This window comes from Trachypithecus francoisi, unplaced genomic scaffold (assembly GCF_009764315.1).
Source record: "Trachypithecus francoisi isolate TF-2019V2 unplaced genomic scaffold, Tfra_2.0 Lachesis_group17, whole genome shotgun sequence".
NCBI classification, from domain to species: domain Eukaryota; kingdom Metazoa; phylum Chordata; class Mammalia; order Primates; family Cercopithecidae; genus Trachypithecus; species Trachypithecus francoisi.
Genome location: NW_022681462.1, coordinates 64,628,616 through 64,652,454, shown reverse-complemented (window position 1 = coordinate 64,652,454; position 23,839 = coordinate 64,628,616). Strand labels below are relative to the sequence as shown.

Sequence of the window (23,839 nt, the reverse complement as noted above, 5' to 3'; positions counted from 1 at the left end):
CCTGGGCTTGTTTCTTCTTCTGTATAATGGGAAGGCCTGTTCTGTCTCCCTCCGGCAGTTCTGGGTATGCAATGATGGAGCAAATGTGGACACCAGGGTGGAGGGTTTTGATGTCTACCAAATGACCAAATGGAAGCCTTCCACGTGGGGTCCTCCAGAAGCTGCTATTTACAGAAAGGGCTTGTTGTCATTTTTAAAAAGAGATATGGGGAAGAAAATGTGGAAAACAGAGGGGTATGTTGCTCACAATCTACCACGGCTACCATCATTCCTACACTCTATCTTGCTTTGGGGACCAGGGAGGGAAGACACTTGAGCATTCCTTCTCAAATGTTTCAGGTTTCCCCGAGGAAATTGTTAAAAAGCAGGTTCTGGTTCAGAAGGTCTGGAGTGGGGCCTGAGAGTCCTCGCTTCTAACAGAGTCCCAGGTGATGCCCATCTGACACTGGAGTCTCATGGGAGCGAGAAGACCTCAGCGCAGGCTGAAGAGGTGAGGCCAGGGTGTCCTTGCCCTGAGGGGCAGTGGGAGCCCTAGAAGCTCCTACCCTCTAGCAGGCCTGCCTCTTGAAGTAAGGCGCAGGGGCAGCCTCCCAGGACCCCGGGGATCTGCAGACAGGCTCCACACTGGAAACTCTGGGAGTGAAGACCTCAAGGACTCAAGCCCTTGGGCGGGGGTGGGAGGAGGTCTGGAGCTGGGGAGGCTGGGAAGGGCTGGGTTTCCCCAGATCAAAGCAGCTTCCCCAGCCTTTGATTCCCCAACAAGCAGCCTCCTTGGACTCAGACTGGAGTTTGGGGCCCGCTGGTCTTAGGGCCTGGGGAAAGTGGTAAGAGGCCCTGGCCCGCTCTCTTTTTGCATAACAGCTTGGCTGCCTAACAAAAGGGCGGTCCTTAAAAGGCCTTATGGGGCTGTTAAAAGCTTCCGGCGATGGTTTAATTGGGGGCGATTAAAGTGTCCTCCCCAGGAAGGCCTGCCCTTCAAAGGCCAGCCAGGCCTGGCTCCCCTGCCCTCAGCACCTCTCCCCCCAGCCTCTCCCGAAGTGGTGGCCCAGCCCTCAGCCTCTCCCCTCCCCAGCCTCAGCCACACCTAGGAGGTCCAGGGCCGGACCCTTTGGCCAGCCTGCCTGTGGGGATTCTGTCTCAGCCTGGACAGCAGCACCATCTGCTCACACAGTTTGTTCTCTTGGCTGAGTCTGGTGCAAGAGGGTGGGAAGGCTGGATTAGAGACACAAACAGCCTCAGAAACTGGGGACCCCTTGCAGCACTCTCTCTCCACAGGACACCTCGACTGGCCTTTGGGCCCCTCCTTGAGCTCTGGGTCACCAGCCCTTCCCCAGGACCCCTGCCTGTCTGGAACTTCTTGGTCAGTGCTGGGGGCCCCATCTCCCACCACGCGTGAATCTTCAGGCGTGTGTGGTGGCAGATGCCTGGAAATGTGCAATCTTCTGAGCACACTACCTGGAAGGTGCTGGAGATTCAGAGGTGACCAGACAGGGACACCTCCAGGGAGGAAGGGATAGTGGAGGTGTAAGTAGGTGAAAGCGATGGGGTGTGATTTGAGGTGGAAGGAGCTGTGGTGGGGGTGGGTCACAGGGGGCCAGGAAGGACTTTCTGGAAGCAACAGCGCCTACAGTTAGAATGTTACCAGCTTAATTAGGCCCATTTGCCAACCCTGATGTTAACAACAGGACCACATCCAGCTTTACTAACAGACTGTCCACACCACCGTCTCCAGGCTCCTGGGAGCGAGGTGGGGTAGACAGCCCATCCAGTCTAGAATAGCCACTCTGGGGGCATCTAATTCTTCTTTTTTTCCTTGAGGCAGGGTCTTGCTGTGTCACCCCGGCTGAAGTGCAGTGCTGCAAACATGGCTCATCGCAGCCTCCACTTCCTGGGCTCAAGCCATTAGTCTTCCTCAGCCTCCTGAGTAGCTGGGACTACAGGCAAGTGCCACACCTGGCTAATTTTTGTTTTTTTGTGGGTGTGTGTAGTGACAGGGTTTCACCATGTTGCCCAGGCTGGTCTCAAACTCCTGGGCTCAAGCGATCCACCCAAAGTACCGGGATTGCAGGTGTTAGCCACTGCACCCAGCTAGCATCTGATTCATACATTTCCCCAGAGCCCACCACGTCTCTGAGATGTTAATGTATTCTTTTGGCTGGACCTATAGGGAAGTGTCTTAGGGGCTGCTTTGGATGCAACTTGCCTGTCTCATCCCCTCAGGCCCATCACACAAGCAAAATTCAGAGCCTTCTCCCCTGGGGTGCTCTGTTCCCTGCATGAATCTTGCTCTCATCTCCTCGTCCGTGCCCAACCTAGATGGGGTGCCAGGGCCTAGGGTCTTTGGGATTTTCACCTCCTGTGTCAGCACCAAGGTAAGGAAAGCCCTTTTTTTGTTTTGTTTTGGTGTTTTTGAGATGGAGTCTTGCTCTTGTCGCCCAGGCTGGAGTGCAATGGCACGATCTTGGCTCACCGTAACCTCCTGCCTCCTGGGTTCAAGCAATTCTCCTGCCTCAGCCTCCCGAGTAGCTGGGATTGCAGGCATGCGCCACCACGCCGGGATAATTTTTGTATTTTTAGTAGAGACAGGGTTTCGCCATGTTGACCAGGCTGGTCTTGAGCTCCTGACCTTGTGAACCGCCTGCCTCGGCCTCCCAAAGTTCTGCAATTACAGGTGTGAGCTATTGCGCCGGGCCAAGGCCATGATTTTTACACGGTGAGTGCAGGAGGAAAGCAAGCCTAAACCAGGGGGTAGGGGGGCTTAGGCCAGAAGAATAGGCCGCAGAGAGTCTCCCTTCTGAGTGCCCTGTGGGGAGGTGTCCCCAGGTATCCCTCTGCCCTCCTGACAGCTTTCCTGTCCAGTCCCAGCAGCCTGTTCTGAACCTGTCGTCAAGCACTGAGCCCCCAGCCGCGGTGACTCCCTCACGCAAGGCTCCTGTTTCCTGACAGCCTTCTGCTTGGGCTTCTCCTCCAACAGGGCCTGCTCTTTGCTGCCAAGCTCAGCCTGAGCAATGCTGGGGCTCCCCTCACGATCCTCCAAGTGCTACCCGCTCGCTCCAGAGCAGCTGAACATTGCAAACCCTCCCTGACCACTCCCATCCCAATCATCACCCTCACTTCCATCCTCCAAGCAGGGGCTATGGCCTCACAGGCTCCTGGTGACCCCAACCATGCTGTTTTCCTTCCTGCCCGCACTTGCCCCAGCCCCTCTGCAGGGAAGTGGTACCTTCCCTCCCTCTGGATCTCTGAGGACCCTGCTGGTCCTTCAGGGGTCTGTTTATATGTCTCCTCCTCCAGGAAGCTTCCCTAAACATGCCAGTCAAAACACATTCTCAGCTGGGTGCGGTGGCTCACACCTGTAATCACAACACTTTGGGAGGCCAATGTAGGTGGATCACCTGAGGTCAGGATTTTGAGACCAGCCTGGCCAACATGGTGAAACCCTGTATCTACTAAAAATACAAAAATTAGCTGGATATGGTGGTGGGCGTGTGTAGTGGGCTACTTAGGAGGCTGAGGCAGGAGAATTGCTTGAACCTGGGAGGCGGAGGTTGCAGTGAGCCGGTATCTCGCCATTGCACTCCAGCCTGTGACAGAGAGACTCCATCTCAAAAAAAAAAAAAAGAGGCCGGGCGCAGTGGCTCAAGCCTGTAATCCCAGCACTTTGGGAGGCCGAGACGGGTGGATCACGAGGTCAGGAGATCGAGACTATCCTGGCTAACACGGTGAAACCCCGTCTCTACTAAAAAATACAAAAAATTAGCTGGGCGTGGTGGCGGGCGCCTGTAGTCCCAGCTACTCAGGAGGCTGAGGCAGGAGAATGGCATGAACCCAAGAGGCAGAGCTTGCAGTGAGCTGAGATCCAGCCACCGCATTCCAGCCCAGGCGACAGAGCGAGACTCCATCTCAAAAAAAAAAAAAAGAGGCAGATGTGGTGGCGCCCACCTGTAGTCCTAGCTACTTGGGAGGCTGAGGCAGGAGAATCACTGGAACCCAGGAGACGGAGGTTGCAGTGAGCTGAGATCTCACCACTGCACTCCATCCTGGGTGACAGGGCAAGACTCCATCTCAAAATAAATAAATAAATAGATAAATAAAAATTTAAAAACAAACAAACTACGGTTATCTTTCAAATGGCTGTAGCACTTGCTATGTGCTAGGCACCGTGCTGAGCCCTGGGTCTCATCTAACCCTCACAGCAACTACAAGCAGCAAGTTTACTCTACTATCACCTACTTGTTGTAGTTAAGAAACAGGCAACCAGGTGCGGTGGCTCACGCCTGTGGGAGCACTTTGAGAGGCCGAGGCGGGTGCATCACTTGAGGTCAGGAGTTCAAGACCAGCATGGCCAACATAGTGAAACCCCATCTTTACTAAAAATATAAAACGTAGCCAGGCTTGGAGGCAGGTACCTGTAATAGGAGCTACTAGGGAGGCTGAGGCAGGAGAATCGTGTGAACCTGGGAGGTGGAGGTTGCAGTGAGCTGAGATCGTGCCACTGCACTCCAGCCTGGGTGCAAGACTCTGTCTCAAGAAAAAAACAAAAAACAAACAAGCAAAAACTGAATGGCTGGCCCCAGCAAACCATTCTGATTTGCTCAGGACTGAGAGGTTTCCCGGGACAGGCTTTCTACTCTGAAACTGGGAAAGCCCCAGGAAAGCCAGGGCAAGTTTGTCACCCTTCTGTTACCCCAGAGACTGGCCTCTGCCCCCATCAGTTCCCTGAAACAGTGTCCAAAAGCCACCACCAACCTTCAGAGGCCTCTCCCTCCTCCTGCCCATGGGGTGGCATAAGGCTGGGCAGTACCCAGCTGCCCTTCAGGGATGCAGTGGGGCTGGATGAGGGGCAGGGCAGTGCCAGCCTGGAGCAATGCCACCCCCTAGCCCAGCCTCACTGGTCGCACCTCTCCCTAAGCCGGCTGCTGGGCCTGAGCCCTTTATCATCCCCTCACACTATCAGGCCGCAAAGGAGTATCTCCTCCACGCCCACCCCAGCTCTGCCCTGACCCAGATAAGCTGAGGGGCCAGCCCAGGAGGAGACAGGCAAAGCTGTGGCCTGGCTCTTCCCCAGCCCTGAACCTCCTGAACCTCCCTGCCTGGCCCTTGGCTGGAAAGCCCGCGGAGCCTCCTCTTGGGACTTCTGCATCCCAAGATCAGACCACCTCTCCAACCCCATGGGCAAGGACGGTGGGCGGGAATTCCTGTGCCCACTTGGCAGATGAAAAAATGGAGGCTTGGGGAAGTGACCTGCCCAAGGTGAGCGGGCCAGGCCCATAGGAAGTCGGGGCTGGATGGGGCCTCAGCATGTCCCAGGGCTCTCTGATGGGGCTTCATGGAGGATGTTTTTTTGAGTAAGTCCAGCTGGAGAGGACAGCCTGAAGATGAGGCCTATGCACTGCCCCTTCCACAGTCTCCGGCCGGCCTCCCAGCACCACCTGAGCCCAGAGCCCTCGTGCCTCCCTCCTGCAGGGCTCCTGTCTCCCGACAGCCTTCTGCCTGGGTTTCTCCCTCCCTCACGTGAACCTGAGAGGCAGAGGTTGCAGTAACCTGAGATCGAGCCACTGCACTCCAGCCTGGGCAACAGAGTGAGACTCTGTCTCAAAAAAAAAAAAAAAAAAAAGTCACTGCCTGGCTTCTTTTTGGTTCTGGCAGCCTGGGCCCAGCCTAAGTGTGGGTGGGATGTGAGTGGACCACCCAGAGGAAGGCTGGGGGCTTGGTTCCTGGGGGCTCCAATAGCTCCCTGCAACCTGTCTCTACCCCTCAAATCCCTCCATTCTAAAGGCCAACTCTATGCCTACCTCCTCCAAGAAGCCCCAGCTGCTGCCCCCGGGCCAGCCTCCACCTGCTCCCACCGCCCCGTCCTGCCTGTCTCCTGTCCCAGGCAGGGATGTGTCCAGGGCTCAATACCAGCTCCAAGCCCTCTGCCTGCAGCTCCCTGACATCCACACTGGGTTCCAGCTGGATACTTGGTGGCTTTGAGAGGATACCATGGCTTCTTGATGCACCTGAAGACTTTGGAACTCCAGAAGTGTTCAGTCCTGTGATGGGTGTCAGCCAGGCCCAGAAAGCACACAAACTGGGGGACACACATGCTGAGTTGTCCAGAGGGCCTCAGGGCTGGGGCTGGAAGAGGAGGAGCATGCCATCCCAAGGTGCTGGTGTGTCCACACACGCCTGGGGTGACCATGTGTATCTGTGTGTGTTTGTGGGTGGGTGGCTGACTACTCCGTGTGTGTGATTCATGTGTACCCTTGTGACAGGCTGTATTCAGATAGTCTGCTTATATGCTTGAACTCGAGTACACAAACATCCCTGGGTGCAAGCTTGCACTCACAGTCCTCCCTACACCTCCACACTCAACCCCTACTCATCCCTCAGGATCCTCTCCCCACCCTGCCTCAGCCTTAAGGCCTGCTCTGACCCTCCAGCCCATCCTACTGACCTGCTGACCTTCATCCCAGACACTGCCGGGTTCAGCCCTGGAACGAGCCTGGTCACCCTTGCCTCCTGAGGGTGAGGTTGACTCCTTTTTCAATTACCCCTAAAGCCCCGCTTAGGGAGACACAGCCTTATCAATCAACAGTCGTTGAATGAATTAAACTCCAAGGAACTGCATTTGGGTGGATGGAAACAAGAGCTCGCAAGCTGTTTTCTTTCCTCTTTACCCTTTGCTCTCTGTCTCTTCCCATCTGTACTTTCTCTAACTTGTTTGCTAACTCAGTCGTCCGCTTAGAAAGTACTTCCTTGTATACCCTCCTCTCTTGAATGAGAGATTTGAATATCTCATGACAATCCTCCAAGATACGAATAATTATCCTCATCGCACAGATGAGGAAACTGAGGTTCAGGGAGGCTATGTGAGTTGCCCAAGGTCACACGGCCTGGAAGGAGGGGGCAGGGACTAGAACCCTCACGCCTGAATGGACACCACCTCCCACCACTCCCCACCAGTAAATAGAGGGCAGAGGGTAGAGGGCGATCCGGGGCTTGGAGGGGATTGGCCTCTCCAAGCCCTCTCCTCTCCATGGCCCAAGGTCACTGTGGGAGGGAGATGCACCAGGGCCCTCAGGGTCAGGGGTTACCCCACCCGGCCAGCAATGGGAGAGGCCGTGAGATCTGTGGACATTGTTCTTGGGCCTGTGGTTACTGATTTGACAACAGCCCTGTTCCTGCCCAGTCAGCCAGGGAGTTAATGATTAAGGAGGGGATTAAATATTAACCACCTGTCGGGTCATGGCGTAATGTCTCCATCTGCACCTGAGCCTACCTAAAAATCCCTCCCACCTGCCACAGGCCAGTCCCACGCAGGGCCTCTAAGCCCCTTGCTTAGAGATACCACTTCCCCATGCCCCCATCCTGCCCTGGCCCTGGCCCATGTCCACCCCATCTCACTCTCTCATACCCGCAGCACAGACCCCAGGACTCGTCCTGTAGCTTGGAAGCTGCAAGCCATACCACTGGAGGCACTGCTGGTGGGCTTTCTGGAGAAGAGGGTCTGCCTGAACCCAGCTGCTCCTGGGGCTTGGCGAGTCCGCAGGTTACATTCCTACCTGTGACCTCATGTATCAGTGCTCTTATCTCCCAAGCGGTTCCTCCTAAAGACCCCTCTGAATCTACACCTCCCAGGCCCCAACACCCTGGGCCACAGCGGCTCCCCAACAGCCATTCTTTTCTTTCTTCTAGCAGTCAGAATCTGGGTGTGTTCTGCCTCCAGGAAGCCTCTCATATTAACCTGCCCTAAGCTCTCTATGGGCCTCTGCTCCCCAGCTTCCCTTAGGCCAGGGTGATTCAGGCTGGCATTGGCTGCTGCGAGGCTGCAGGAAACCAGCTGCGTCTGTTGGAAGGCGCTTTGAAGTTTAAGTGCACAGCCTCCGAGGGCTGGGGCGGGGACTGCTCTATCGCACCTAAGCCTGGGGCCTGGCCCTGGGTGAGAAGGCCGTGGTCAGCCTCCCCACAGCAGGAACCACAGACAGTATGACACAGGGTTCACCTGTGTCTTTTTCTATAAATACAGAAAAATGGAATTATTTATTCAAGTAACACCTCGATTGATATGCCCTCATTCCTGCTCATGGGGAAGCCCCAGGTGACTGTGCGGGTAGGCTACTATGGTGGGTAAGCCCCACCGTAGCCTGGGCCTGCACTGCTCTCTCTGCATGTCTCAGTGAACTGCATTGACACTGCAGGCCTAGTGATAGGCATTGTCATCCCCATTTTACAGATGGGGAAACTGAGGCTGGGTGACATTAAAGGACTTGGCCATGCTCAAACAGACAGGAAGTGGCAGAAGCTGGCCTGCCTGATGCAAAAGCCATACAAAACTGAAAAAGACCTAACACCATTCTTGCCACAGCTGTCTAGGCCCCAAGCTCAGCTTTTTTCCAGCCACAATTCCCAACCCTGTGTTTCTTTCTTTCTTTTTTTTTTTGTTTTTTTGCTTTTTGTTTTTTGTTTTTTTTTGAGACAGAGTCTCGCTCTGTCGCCCTCTGCCTCTCAGGTTCAAGCCATTCTCCTCCTGGGTTCAAGCCATTCTCCTGCCTTAGCCTCCTGTGTAGCTGGGATTACAGGCACACACCACCACTCCCAGCTAATTTTTGTATTTTTAGTAGAGATGGGGTTTCACCATGTTGGCCAGGCTGGTCTCAAACTCCTGACCTCACTCAAGTGATTCACCCTCCTCAGCCTTCCAAAGTGCTGGGATTATAGGTGTGAGCCACCACGCCCGGCCTTTTTGTTTGTTTGTTTTTTGAGACATGGTTTTGCTCTGTCACCCAGGCTGGAGTGCAGTGGTGTGATCATAGCTCACTGCGGCCTTGACCTCCTGGGCTCAAGTGGTCTTCCTGCCTCAGTCTCCCAAATAGCTGGGACCACAGGTGTGCACCACCATACCTGACTAATTAAAAAAAAAAAAATTTTAATCCCAGCACTTTGGGAGGCCAAGGTGGGCGGATCACGAGGTCAGGAGATTGAGACCATCCTGGCTAACATAGTGAAACCCCGTCTCTACTAGAAATACAAAAAATTAGCTGGGCATGGTGGCGGGCGCCTGTAGTCCCAGCTACTCAGGAGGCTGAGGCAGGAGAATGGCGGGAACCCGGTAGGCAGAGCTTGCAGTGAGCCGAGGTCGCGTCACTGCACTCCAGCCTGGGCGACAGAGTGTGACTCCATCTCAAAAAAAAAAAAAATTTTTTTGTAGAGATGGGGGTCTCATTATATTGACCAGGCTGGTCTCAAACCCTTGGGCTCAAGCAATCCTCCCTCCTCAGCCTCCCAAAGTGCTGGGATTACAGGCGAGTGCCACTGCGCCTGGCCGCTTTCTCCCTTTGACTTTCTTTCACCTGTATTGATACCTGAACACTTAACCCCTTATGGCCTCCATTATGTGGGAGAGATGACTTTAGCTCTTCCAAGTAAGGGTGCCCCTGATCTCCTCAGAACTGAGGATGGGACCCAAGGAGGCTCCATATGGAGACCCACTGGCTCTGGATGGGGATTTCTCTCTGCCTCCTAAAATGGGGCTCATTCCTTTAAGATGTTTTACTAAGTTTTTTGCAGAGACGTCTAGAAGGACCTGCCATTTTCATTCTTCCTGCATGTTACAAATCATCTTACCAGGGCAGGATGGCGTAGAATCAGCATTGCACTGCGGTTTCCTCACACCAGCTCTTGTGTTAACAGATGAGGAAAGCAAGGCCCCCGAAAGTCAAGAGCCTCACTGGCCCGGTGGCTCCCACACGAGTTCCTCAGGGCCGTAGCAACACTAAAGAAGCAGATGGCCTCTGACTGGCACCGATGGGGCTTCCAGGCCCATACCTCAGGGGTTCAGAGGTATCATCTGGGGCCCCAGCCCCTTGTCTCAGACTCAGAGCTGAACCCCCAGTACATCCTTGACAGCCTCAACCTGCTCCCCTTTGCGCCTCACCCCTTCCTGGACCACTGCTCCCCACAGTCCAGCTCCCCCATCCTTGACAGTGAGCCCAGCGTTTGTCAGAGGGTACTGGGGAGCCCGGGAAACATACACGTGCTTCTCAGCCATAAGCAGTGTTCCCATATCCCAGCACAGCTCACACACTTTGAGCCAGGTTTCCCGCCCGGCCTGCCTCGCTGTCTTTTGCCCTGTGTTTCTGTCTCTCTCACACACACACTCACTCATTCACACAAACTCACAAATCTTGAATCAGGCAAAGCAGAGAGGAGGGAAGCAACACTTAAAGCCCAGATTGGCTTTAAATGGCTCACATTTCTATTTGCACCTCTTTTGCATGTATTTGCATGGGCTGTTTTGGACCATTCTCCATGTCCCAAAGGGCACTAAGAAGTAACGGATTTGTGGTCCTCAGGGGCCCCCAAGCCTCCGTGAGGCCTCCAGATGTGTTAGGTGGGCCCTGGAATGTAGGCAGAATAGAGAAGAGACAGGACATCTGGTTAAATTGTGGGGGCAGGCTAGAGGAAATAGGGGAGCTGAGGCCTGGAGGAACCTCCTGGGCCTTGGCTGCCTTCTTTTTTTTTTTTTTGAGATGGAGTTTCATTCTTGTTGCCCATGCTGGAGTGCAATAGCATGATCTCAGCTCACTGCAACCTCCACCTCCTGGGTTCAAGTGATTCTCCTGCTTCAGCCTCCCGAGTAGCTGAGATTACAGGTGCCCGCCACCACGCCCAGCTAATTTTTTGTATTTTTAGTAGAGACAGGGTTTCCTTAAGAGGAAAGCAAGGCCCCCGAAAGTCAAGAGCCTCACTGGCCCGGTGGCTCCCACACGAGTTCCTCAGGGCAGTAGCAACACTAAAGAAGCGGATGGCCTCTGACTGGCACCGATGGGGCTTCCAGGCCCATACCTCAGGGGCTCAGAGGTATCATCTGGGGCCCCAGCCCCTTGTCTCAGACTCAGAGCTGAACCCCCAGTACATCCTTGACTGGTCAGTCTGGTCTCAAACTCCTGACCTCAGGTGATCCACCCACCTCAGCCTCCCAAAGTGCTGGGATTACAAGCAGGAGCCACCACGTCCGGCCCTTGGCTGCCTTCTTGTCACATGGTCACAGGGTCCCCCACTCAGTGCCCCTAAAGGCCAGGCTGGCAGTGGGGTAGGGGGTGGGGCAGGAATTTTCCAAAAATCCAGATGCCTGGTGAGGCTCCGCTCCTGGGCCAGGTACGGAAGGCAGCAGAGAAGCAAGAGGATGGATCCCAAGTGAGGGGGACACAGGAGACCCTGAGACAGGGCCAGAGGAGAAGAGCACCCAGGAGAGGAAGGTCCCGGCTCAGAGGTGCTGGGAGAGTGGGTCCTACTCCTTGGGTGAACACAGACACCAGAGGCCCGCACCAGCCGCCCTCCTACCCTGCACATCGGCTCTCAACTTAATTTGCCGCACAACCTGAGACAGATTCTAGGCAGCCAGGGCTCTGGCCCGGCTGTGCACCCTTTGCTGGGACCTTGGGTGGGTCTTGGTCCCTCTCTGGGCCTCAGTCTCCTCTTCAGGAAAGGGCGAGCAGCTGAGTTTCAAGGGCCCTCCCAGGTCTAATGTCTCTGCTGACCTGACCCAGCCTCCTTGGCCCACTTCCCTGTGGCTCAGGAATCTTCAGTGTCTACCTCTAGGATCAGGGTCAAGTTTGAGTGTTCAGGACCCTCTGCATCTGGTGCCATCCAGCCTCATCAGCCTCACTTCCCTTGTTTTCTGGGAGTCCAGCAGGGACAGTTCCTCCCTGTCTCGTGAGTCCTTGCTCCAGCCTCCTTTCGTTTCCCCACCAAGGGTCCTGCTTCTAGAACACCTAACCCCTCCTGCAGGCCTGGTTTCATGAACAGTGACCTATACAGCCCCATGGTTGGTTTAACGCTCTGTTAATGTCATCCTGGAATGTAAAATTTTGAACAAGGGGCCCGGACTTCCTTTTTTTCTTTTTTTGTTTTTTATTTTTATTTATTTATTTATTTATTTTTTGAGATGGAGTCTCGCTCTGTCACCTGCTACCACGCCTGGCTAATTTTTTGTATTTTTGTATTTGTAAAAAATTTTTTTTTTGTATTTGTAGAGACGGGGTTTCACCGTGTTAACCAGGATGGTCTCAATCTCCTGACCTCGTGATCCGCCTGCCTTGGCCTCCCAAAGTGCTGGGATTACAGGCATGAGTCACCATGCCCGGCCTTTTTTTTTTTTTTTTTTTTGGAGACAGAGTCTCGATCTGTTGCCCAGGCTGGAGTACAGTGGCGCGATCTCAGCTCACTGCAACCTCAGCCTCCCGGGTTCAAGCAATTCTCATGCCCCAGCTTCCCAAGTAGCTGAGACTATAGGTGTATGCCACCACACCTGGCTATTTTTTTTTTTTTTTTTTTTTTTTTTTTTTTTGAGACGGAGTCTTGCTCTTTCGCCCGGCTGGAGTGCAGTGGCCGGATCTCAGCTCACTGCAAGCTCCGCCTCCCGGGTTTTACGCCATTCTCCTGCCTCAGCCTCCGGAGTAGCTGGGACTACAGGCGCCCGCCACCTCGCCCGGCTAGTTTTTTGTATTTTTAATAGAGACGGGGTTTCACCGTGTTAGCCAGGATGGTCTCGATCTCCTGACCTCGTGATCCGCCCGTCTCGGCCTCCCAAAGTGCTGGGATTACAGGCTTGAGCCACCGCGCCCGGCCCACCTGGCTAATTTTTGTATTTTGGGTAGAGATGGGTTTTCACCCTGTTGGCCAGGCTGGTCTCGAACTCCTGACCTCAAGTGATCCGCCTGCTTTGGCCTCCCAAAGTGCTGGGATTACAGGCGTGAGCCACCACAGGGCCCTGACTTTCCATTTTAGACTGGGCTCCACAAATTATGCATCAGCCCTGCCTTCTTCTCCTCCCATCAACCCCTCCTCAGCCCTACCTCCCCTCCAAACCTTCATGGACCAGGGAGAAGTTCTGGCGTGGGATGGCCAGCCCTACAGTCCAAGGGGAAGAAGCAGAGACCCTTTGACATCACAGGCCCAGGCCATATGTCACCAGAGAAAATGGGCACAGAACTGCCAGGGGACATGGAGAACAGAAAGAAGGAGGGCCCCTGGTTCTGTCTTGGAAGGAGACTCAGCTTCCACCCCCAAGAGGCCCCATTCTAAAGGGGGAGGCCAAGCAGCTGGCCCCGGAAGGCCCTCATCTCCTGAAGGAGGCAGTTCTTTGCCAGGGCACCGTGGGGCCAGGGGCCAGCTCACACTTTGGGCTCACACTCTCCTTTCCTGGGACCCTTGCTGGGACCAGCGGCAGGAGGATGTGGCTGTGCTGGGGCTGGAGAAGCAGGAGCTGGGTACCCCTCTACTCCTAACCCCAACCCTGCAGAGCTCTGACTCCCAAACATCCCTTTGTGCACCCACAAAGAGAAGCTTCTCCGCGACACACTCCACTGAAGGAAGGCATTGCCTTTCCTGTTTGTAAATAGCCTTGCTGAGGTGGGGCCCACAGGGGCAAGCCCCTCTGGCAGCAGCCCCTGCAGTGCCGTCCTCCCTCCCTGGCTCCAGGGTGTGTGGTGTGGCCTCCCCGGGGGCAGGGCTGTCCTTTCCCAGCCGCAGCTGGAGGGCTGTGTCCTGTGGGCCCTGTGAGTCAGGCCCCACCCCATCCCTGTAGCCAGGAACACTACAGTGACCTCAGCCTCTGCTCACCTGGTGAGCCTGCTTCTCTGTGGGGGCAGACAGAGCCAGACCTGCAGGGACTGTGATCCTGTTGACACCTCAGGGTACCTGAGGCCTTTGGTCAGTCTTGGAACCCAGGGAGTAGAGTAGAGGTGGCAGGATGAGTGGGAGCCTGTCCACATCAGGTACCCGCCTTGCCTCTGCGTATCTGCTAATGGGATCCCTTTTCCCAGCTTTCTTTTTTTCTTTATTTTGAGATGGAGTCTCGCCCTGTCACCCAGGCTAGAGTGCAGTGGCGCAGTCTCGGCTCACTGCAACCTCTGTCTCCTGGGTTCAAGTGACTCTCCTGCCTCAGCCTCCGGAGTAGCTGGGATTACAGGCGCTCGCCACCACGCCCAGCTAATTTTTCTATTTTAATAGAGACAGGGTTTTGTCATGTTGGCCAGGCTGGTCTTGAACTCCTGACCTCAGGTAATCCACCTGCCTTGGCCTCCCAAAATGCTGGGATTACAGGCATGAGCCATCGCGCCCGGCCCACTTGCCCAGCTTTCTGTGCCAGGCTATCTCCACTCACTCTGAAACAACTGACTTGGGACTCTCTTCTTCTTCCTTTTCTTCCTTTTTTTCTTTTCTTTTCTTTCTTTCTTTTTTTTTTTTTAGGCAAGCTCTCCTCTGTTGCCCAGGCTGGAGTGCAGCGGTGCCATCATGGCTCCCTCAACCTCCTGTTGGGCTCAGGTGATCCTCTCACCTCTCCCACCTCAGCTTCTCCAGCAGCTGGGACTACAGGTGCACATCACCTGGCTAATTTTCAAACATTTTGTACAGACAGGGCCTCACTATGTTGTCCAGGCTGGTCTCAAACTCCTAGGCTCAAGTGATCCTCCCACCTTGGCCTCCCAAAGTGTTGGAATTACCAGCGTGAGCCACCATGCCTGGCTGAAACTCTCTTTCCCTGAGAATCTTTCCCTGAAACTCAGCCTTCCCATGCTGCTACCTTGAGTGAGTACTTAGCAAAGTGTGTCTGTCTCTAGCCTGAACCACTCTGGGTTTTCTGAGGGTGGGCCTGTCATCTACTCCCCAAGACCCCTGGCAGGTCTGGAGCTAGCATCAAGTTTGCGGTGTGAGGGGCCACGAGGGGCAGAGGGTGAGGGGCAGGTAGGAAGGAGTAGGGGACAGGCTGGGTTTCCCTGTCTTCTGACATGTCCAAAGTATGGGCTCCATCTACCGTAAGAGTAAGTGCTGATTACCAGCCTGTGTGCCTATGGAGTGGGAATTCACGGATGGTGAACCTAGGGCTCGGCTGGACAAAGTGGCCTGCTCAAGTCACACCAGTAAGAAGGTGCCTGCACGGCTGTAGCAGGCTAAGGTGATGTCCATGGCTCAGCAGCCCAACCCCAATATATACTGCATCCAGGTAGGGGCTGAACTAACTGAGGTCTCAAAGGCTCCAAGCCTGAGGATTTAAGCCTCCAAATGACTTTAGCTGAGGCTCCAACTGACCCCCAGCTGCTGCCCCCCGGGCTGGCAGCCCCTCAACCCACTCCTCAGCAAGTATCCTCCCTCCCACCAGTTCAACTGGCTCCCAGTTCAGCTGCAGAAACGGCCAAACGTCTCTCTGGAACCCAAACAGGAAGCCGGGGAGAAGGGAGCCAACGGCCGAGGATCTTTGAGGCTCCTCCAGGAAGTGTGAGGGGAGATGAGAGGGGTTGAAGATGGGCCTGCTCTCTTGCAGCCCCCAACAGTGGGAGCCCACCAAAGCCTGTCTCACTTCCTCATGCTGGGAAGGAGCTGCATATCCCTCAACCCACCTCCCCACTGGCAGGGACCAGAAAGGGCCTTGGGGAGAGTGTCAAGAGGGGCTCTTTGGAACCCTTGCTCCTGGGTCACTTTTTAAAAAATAGACTTTCTGCCAGGTGTGGTAGCTCATGTCTGTACTCCCAGCAATTTGGGACGCCAAGGCGGACAGATCACTTGATCCCAGGAATTCAAGACCAGCCTGGGAAACCTCATCTCTACAAAATATACAAAAATTAGCCCAGTGTGGTGGTGCATACTTGTAGTCCCAGCTACTTGGGAGGCTGAGGTGGGAGGATCACTGGAGTCTGACAGGTTGAGGCTGCAGTGAGCCGTGATCATGCCATTGCACTCCAGCCTGGGTGACAGAGCAAGACCCTATCTCAAAAAAAAAAAAAAAAAAGGCTTTCTTTTTTTAGAGTTTGGAGTTCTCAGCAAAATTGTGCAGAAACTATAGAATGCTCATATACCTCCTTCCTCCCCCATTATCCGTATCTCCCACCAGAGTGGTTCATTTGCTGTAATCAACGAACTTACATTTACACATAGCATCACCCAAAGTCCATAGTTTACATTCAGGCTCACTCTTGGTCTTGTATATTCTATGGGTTTGGACAAATGTATAATGACATCATACACTGTTGTTTCACTGCTCTAAAATCCTCTGTGTTGGCCGGGCGCGGTGGCTCAAGCCTGTAATCCCAGCACTTTGGGAGGCCGAGATGGGCGGATCACGAGGTCAGGAGATCGAGACCATCCTGGCTAATACGGTGAAACCCCGTCTCTACTAAAAAGTACAAAAAACTAGCCGGGTGACGAGGCGGGCGCCTGTAGTCCCAGCTACTCGGGAGGCTGAGACAGGAGAATGGCGTGAACCTGGGAGACGGAGCTTGCAGTGAGCTGAGAGCTGGCCACTGCACTCCAGCCTGGGCGGCAGAGCAAGACTCCGTCTCAAAAATAAATAAATAAATAAATAAAAATAAAAAATATAAAATAAAATAAAATCCTCTGTGCTCCATCCACCCATTGCTCCCTCTTCTCAACCCCAGATGACCACCTTCTTACTGATCATCTGTTTACTGTCTCCATAGTTTTGCATTTTCCCAAATGTCATATAGTTGAAATCATACAGCATGCATAACTTTTCAGATTGCCTTTTTTCACTTTGTGATATGCACTGAAGTTTTTCCTCCATGTCTTTTCATGACTTGATAGCTCATTTCTTTTTTTTTTTTTTTGAGATGGGAGTGTCACTCTGTTGCCCAGGCTGGAGTGCAGTGGCGTGATCTCAGCTCACTGCAACCTCTGCCTCCTGGGTTCAAATGATTCTCCTGCCTCAGCCTCCTGAGTAGCTGGAATTACAGGCGCCTACCACTACACCTGGCTAATTTTTGTATTTTTATTAGAGATGGGGTTTTGCCATGTTGGCCAGGCTGGTCACAAACTCCTGACCTCAGGTGATCCTCCTGCTTTGGCCTCCCAAAGTGCTGGGATTACAGGCGTGAGCCACCACGCCCGGTCAATAGCTCTTAATAATATTTTTTAGCACTTAATAATATTTCATTGTCCGGATGTCCTACAATTTATTTCTCCATTCCCTACTGAAGGACATCTTGATTGTGCTCATGTTTTGGCAATTATGAATAAAGCTACTGTAAGTATCTGTCTGCAGTTTTTTGTGCAGCAGACATAAGTTTTCTTTCCCTTTCTTTCTTTCTCTCTTTCTCCTTCCTTCCTTCCTTCCCTCCCTCCCTCCTTTCTCTCCCTTCCTTCCTCCCTCCCTCTCTCTTTCTCTTTCTCTCTCTCTCTTTCTCTCTTTTCTTTCTTTCTTTCTTTCTCTCTCTCTCTTTCTTTTCTTTTCCCTCCCTTCCTTCCTTCCTTCCTTCCTTCCTTCCTTCTTTCTTTCTTTCTTTCTTCTTTTCCTTCCTTCTTTCTTCTTTTTTTTTTGAGACAGGGTTTCACTCTGTCTTCCCCAGCTGGAGTGCAGTGGCACAATCTTGGCTCACTGCAGCTTCTACCTCCTGGGCTCCAGTGATCCTCCCACCTCTATCTCCTGAGTAGCTGGGACTGCAGGCGCGTGCCACCACACCTGGATAATTTTTGTATATTTTTTTGTGGAGACAGGGCTTCACCATGCTATTCAGGTTAGTTTCAAACTCCTGAGCTCAAGCAATCTGCCCACCTCGGCCTCCCCAAGTGCTGGGATTACAGGCATGAGCCACTGCTCCTGGCTGTGGGTCACTTTTAGGGCAGGCTTTTCCTCACATAATCCTGAGATCCTATTAACCTCATTTTTTTTTTTTTTTTTTGAGATGGAGTCTCGCTCTGTCGCCCGGGCTGGAATGCGGTGGCTGGATCTCAGCTCACTGCAAGCTCTGCCTCTTGGGTTCATGCCATTCTCCTGCCTCAGCCTCCTGAGTAGCTGGGACTACAGGTGCCCGCCACCACGCCCAGCTAATTTTTTGTATTTTTTAGTAGAGACGGGGTTTCACCGGGTTAGCCAGGATGGTCTCTATCTCCTGACCTTGTGATCCGCCCGTCTCGGCCTCCCAAAGTGCTGGGATTACAGGCTTGAGCCACCGCGCCTGGCCATATTAACTTCATTTCTTATCAGCCCGCCCTTGAGGGGTGAGCACCAGGATGGAGAGACACCTGGCTCTCAGGTTCTGTGCTGTCACCAGCTCACCATGTCCTTGGCAAGTCACTTTACCAACCTGGCCCTCAGTTTCTCAGCCTGTGAAATGGAGCTCACAGCACTTTTTCCACCTGAGGGATGTATGGGGAGGTCCCTGTCCACTAGGGATGAGGGGCATGGCTTGGCATGGTGGTCAGTGCAGGGGTGATTGACACCAGAAACTATAGCCTGCCCCATCTGGGGCTGGGCCAGCAGCGATGGCAACCTAGGGAGCCCATCTGGCCAGACCACGGGGAGAAGTGGGGTGTCATTTTTGCACCCGTGCAGCCCCAGGTATCCCCAGGCCCTCCAGGAGTAGCCAGCAAGGTGTGGCTCCTGCCTGGTCATCTGCCACAGGGATGGAGGGAGGCAGCTGTGAGCAGACACGGCAGGACTCATCAGAGAGCTCCTGGCCCGAGATCTCTTTCACCTCTGCCTTCCATCTGCCACAGGCCATGGCCAGAGGCTCAGGAAGAGGACAGGCAGTGAGGGGACATGCAAACTGGGGGCAAACTTCAGGCACACAGACAGAGGTCTTGCTTCGTGCCCCCTGAGTAAAGGAGGTGGTGCTTTGGGAGGCTTAGCTCAATGGGGAGAGAGCGCTCCAAAGCCTGACGCCCTACCCAGGCCCCTTAGAGGCCGCCCAGCCCGGAGGCGGATGGGCAGGACCCCCATGCAGTGACTCCTCCATCCCCTTCCGGGGTCCTTGGGCCTTTCAGCCTCTTGTCCCCAGCCGGCTCTGCCCCCTACAGCAAGACCCAACAAACCCACAGCTGTTTCATGCCAACTTCCATTACCGTTTTCTTCTTTGACACCACAGAAAAAGAACAGAAAGGCCCCTCATCCAAGTACTCAGATAACATCTGTTGGACATTTAAAAAAATAATAAAAGGCTGGGTGCGGTGGCTCACGCCTGTAATCCCAGCACTTTGGGAGGCCGAGGTGGGCGGATCACGAGGTCAGGAGTTTGAGACCAGCCTGACCAACATGACAAAAGCCTGTCTCTACAAAAATACAAAAAATTAGCCGGGCGTAGTGGCGCGTGCCTATAATCCCAGCTACCCGAGGCACGATAATTGCCTGAATCCGGGAGGCAGAGGTTGCAGTGAGCCGAGATTGCGCCACTGCACTCTAGCCTAGGTGACAGAGTGAGACTCTGTCCCAAAAATAAAATCTAATAAAAAATAGTAACAATATATGCACATGGTAGGAAAGTCAAACAAAAAGTATAAAATGAAGATAAAACTCTCCCCTCTTTTCCCAGCCTTTCATTGAAGGTGCCTGCTTAATAGTTTCTCATGTAGCCTGCCAGAAAAAAATGTCATGCCCACACTAGTGTATGTGTATCCATGTGTGTCTGTTAAAGAGAATGTTCAGCCAAAGAGGAGGTGCTGTAACACGTGGTTCTTTCCTTGCTCTTTTTTTTTTTTTTTTTGAGACAGGGTCTTGTTCTGTCATCCAGGCTAGAGTGCAGTGGTGTGATCAAGGTTTACTGTAGCCTCCACCTCCCAGGCACAAGTGATCCTCCCACCTTAGCCTCCTGAGTAGCTGAGACTACAGGCATGGAGATGGGGTCCCACCATGCTGTCCAGGCTGAACTCCTGGGCTCAAGTGATCCTGCTGCCTTGGCCTCCCAAAGTGCTAGGATTACAGGCGTGAGCCACTGCACCTGGCCTTTTTTTTTTTTTTGGACAGGATCTCGTTCTGTCCCCCAGGCTGGAGTGCAGTGGTACAATCTCTGCTCACTGCAACCTCCGCCTCCTGGGTTCAAGCAATTCGCCCACTTCAGCCTCCCAAGTAGCTGGGACTACAGGTGTGTGCCACCATGCTTGGCTACTTTTTGTATTTTTGGTAGAGATGGATTTCCATCTCTACAGAACCCCATCTCTGCCAAAGTTCTTTGGCCAGACTGGTCTTGAACTCTTGGCCTCAAGTGACCCACCCGACTCAGCCTCCCATAGTGCTGGGATTACAGGTGTGAGCCACCGCGCCTGGCCTTTTGGTTTTTTTTTGAGACTGGGTTTTGCCTATGTTTCTCAGGCTGGTCTCGAACTCCTGGCCTCAATAATCCTCCTGCCTCAGCCTCCCAAAATGCTGGGATTACAGGCATGAGCTACCTTGCTCAGTCTTTCAAGCTCTTTTAACTTTACCTGACAGCACCGGGCACGGTGGCTCAAGCCTGTAATCCCAGCACTTTGGGAGGCCGAGACGGGCGGATCACGAGGTCAGGAGATCGAGACTATCCTGGCTAACATGGTGAAACCCCGTCTCTACTAAAAAATACAAAAAACTAGCCGGGTGAGGTGGCGGGTGCCTGTAGTCCCAGCTACTCGGGAGGCTGAGACAGGAGAATGGCATGAACCTGGGACGCGGAGCTTGCAGTGAGCTGAGATCCAGCCACTGCACTCCAGCCCGGGCGACAGAGTGAGACTCCGTCTCAAAAAAAAAAAAAAAAAAAAAAAAAAAAACTTTACCTGACAGCTTAAACATCCTTCTGACCACACAGAAGCTACCATTTCACAGACATGCTGTCATCGGGCTGGTCTTCTGCAAACAGGCCACCTGTGATCAGGCTCTTGTTAGGGAATTTTATTTATTTTATTTTACTTTAGACAGAGTTTCACTGTGTGGCTCAGGCTGGATTGAAGTGGTGTGGTGCAGTCTCAGCTCACTGCAACCTCCACATCCCGACTCAGGTGATCCTCCCATCTCAGCCTCCCAAGTAGCTGGGACTAAAGGCACGCACCACCATGCCCAGCTAATTTTTCTATTTTTTGTAGAGATGGGGTTTCTCCCTGTTGCCCAGGCTGGTCTCAAACTCCTGGGCTCAAGCGATTTTCCCACCTCAGACTCCGAAAGTGCTGGGATTATAGGCGTGAGCCACTGTACCCGGCTGGAGGTAGAAATTTTAAAAAGACAGTGTGGCCTAATACAGGGCTTCCTATACCCCTCTGGAACTCGGTGACTATTTGATGAGCACAACATTTCCCCTCCTGTATCTCCAGGGAAGAGTAAAGGTAAGGGAAGAAGAGATGAGGAAACAAGGTGTAGTGATTGAGGACCTGGCCCAAGAACACACCATGCAGGACCTCCAGGATGGAAGGGAGCGGCCCAGAGACTGTGCTCTGGGACATGGTGGGGGGCGCCATTGCTGTGGGAGGGCAGGAGCCTGAAGGAGTTTCCAGGGACAGGAGGGTTGGGCCGGAGGAGGCTGGCTGAGAAGGAGCTCGGGGTGAATAGGGGCCAAGGGAAGTGAAGGGACCTCCCAAACTGGGTAAGGTACAGGTGCAAGAGCTCACCCACCCATCCTGGGCGGCGCAAGGGGCCTCAAGTCCTCTGCATCCCTCTTCCTCCATGCAGCCCTATGCAGAGAGGCTCTCTGTGGACTCCAGCTTCACTAGAAGAAGTGACCATGGGAAAATCTCCAGGGATGGTGCCCACCAGGGGTGTGGGGCAAGGCCCTGACATGACTTAGTGCCACTGTGTGCCAGGCAAGGTGTATTTTATGTATTGTATGCCATTTAATCCTTGCACAAGAGACTATTTTACTGCTGAGGGAGGCTGGCCATTCCAGTTAATGGGACTCATTCCAGTTCCCATTCCCCAGGATGCATGAAGGTGGGGACTGCATGGGCCCAGTGAAGGGGAGCCAGAGGGAAGAAGACGCCACCATCCTAGGCCCTGAAAGACCTCTGAGGCCAGTGGCCCCGGCTTGCTCTGAGGAGGACGTTCTCCACCCAAGGGCCCATGGCCCCAGATCCAGCCTCAGGCCACCTCTCCCCTGGACTCCCAGCTCCCCTGCTGCCCTGTGCTTGGGCCAGGACCACAGTAACTCCTGAGTCATCTCACCTTCTATCTCTCTGGTTTTCGCTCACCTGGCTCCCTGGCTTGGGTTTCTTTGAGAAGAAAATTTTCTATCTCCCTCCCATCTGTGCGCTCCCAGGGAAGCACAGCCTGCCTGGTGACAGCTTCTCTCAAGAATGCTCAGGGATGGCCAGGCGTGGTGGCTCACGCCTGTAATTCCAACACTTTGGGAGACCGAGGCGGAAGGATCACTTGAGGCCAGGAGTTCGAGACCAGCCTGGCCAACATGGTGAAACCCCGTCTCTACTAAAAACACACAAAAAATTAGCCGGGCATAGTGGTGTGTGCCTGTAATCCCAGCTACTCAGGAGGCCGAGGCAGGAGGATGGCTCGAGCCCGGGAGGCGGAGGTTGCAGTGAGCCAAGATGGTGCCAGTGCACACCAGCCTGGACAAGAGAGCAAGACTGTTTTGTGTGTGCTCAGGGAAGGATTCCAAGGTCAAGGGGGTCCTGAACCTCCAGCTCATGAGAAGCCACCAAGGCAGAGCCTTGGCTGCAGGGTCTCTGGGTCAGAGCCTGGCCTTCCTAGAGCTGAGCAGCCCACCTGGGTTACAAGACACCTCCTACTTCAATTGTGGGCTCCCCTGCCACAGGTTTAGCTGAAGTTGAACTTGGAGCGAAAGGCTCTTAGGGTCAAAACAGGAGAAAGTATAGGACTCATCTCCCACCCTTGGACAAAGTTGGTAGGTTACAGGAGCCCTGGCCTCCCAAGCCTGGGACTATGCACACCTGGCCCCTGCACTGTCCTAGGCAGCTGACCTGCCCTGTCCACCTTCTTCCTCTGAAATCCACCTGAGCTTGGGGAAGGGGAGAACAACCCTCTGCACTGTAATGAGGTCAGAGAGGGGAGGCTGGGCTGTGGGCAGGTATAATCCCGGAAACCTTTCTGCAAGAGGTAGCATGATTCAGCCAAAGGCATCGGGAGGACACTGGGGCAAGGGCATAACAGCGTCAGGGTAAAGGTGCCTGGCATGAGTGTGCGATGGCAGGAGGCTGGAGATCATGCAGTCACCCCTTCAAGTATTTGTTGAGCACAGTGAAAAAAGACCCCTCCTCTCCCCCTCCCCAAATTCCTGTAGCTGACATTTTAGTGGGAGACAGACAATGAAGACAAATCTGTAAACTCTATAGTGTGCTGACTGGTGAGGAGGCTGTGGAGAAACAGCAAAAGAGGGGAGGAGTGGAGGGCGGGGCAGCTGCTGCAATGTTAGCTACGGGTCAGCAGCGGCTGCAGGAGTGCAGGGCCAGGTGCAGGGGCCTAGACTGGGATGCCAGGTGCAGAAGCTAGGACTTGAGCATAAGAGCAGACAGGAGTGAGATGATAGAAGTGGGCTTTGGGGGCCAGGCACGGTGGATCATGCCTGTAATCCCAGCAGTTTGGGAGGCCAAGGAAGGTGGATCGCCTGAAGTCGGGAGTTTGAGACCGGCCTGGCCAGCATGGTGAAACCCCGTCTCTACTGAAAATGCAAAAATTAGCCGGGCACAGTGGCGGGCACCTGTAATTCCCAACTACTCGGGAGGCTGAGGCAGGAGAATCATTTGAACTCAGGAGGCGGAGGTTGCAGTGAGCCAAGATCACACCACTGCACTCCAGCCTGGGAGACAGAGCAAGACTCTTTCTCAAAAAAAAAAAAAAAAAAAAAGTGGACTTTGGGGGAGGTTCTCCCAAAGCCCTACGTTGGGAAGGGATGGGGGAAAACAGGGGGATAGAGGTACAGTGCTCAGGTACAGCCTGTGGACCCCAGGCCAGGCCAGGCTGGAGGTCCTCTAGGGTTGGAGGGCTGATAGGGCAGGTCACCCTGAAGAGACAGGCTCAGCCTCCCTTGAAGGGCCTGGAGCCTGTCTGAGACAGGGCAGGAGGGAGGGCCCATCCCTGTGGCTCCATGTCTGATGCCTGAAGGAAACCCAGCATGGAGGGAGCATAGATGCC

At 53.9% G+C, this 23,839-nt stretch overlaps 1 long non-coding RNA gene across 1 annotated transcript; it reads left to right on the top strand.

The window, feature by feature from the left end:
- The first annotated feature begins 4,129 nt into the window (after window positions 1–4,129).
- Window positions 4,130–23,542, top strand: LOC117062399. The gene is made up of 3 exons (XR_004428351.1): window positions 4,130–4,511; window positions 7,967–7,969; window positions 23,512–23,542. It is a non-coding gene; the product is annotated as an uncharacterized LOC117062399 (long non-coding RNA).
- The last annotated feature ends 297 nt before the right edge of the window (window positions 23,543–23,839 follow it).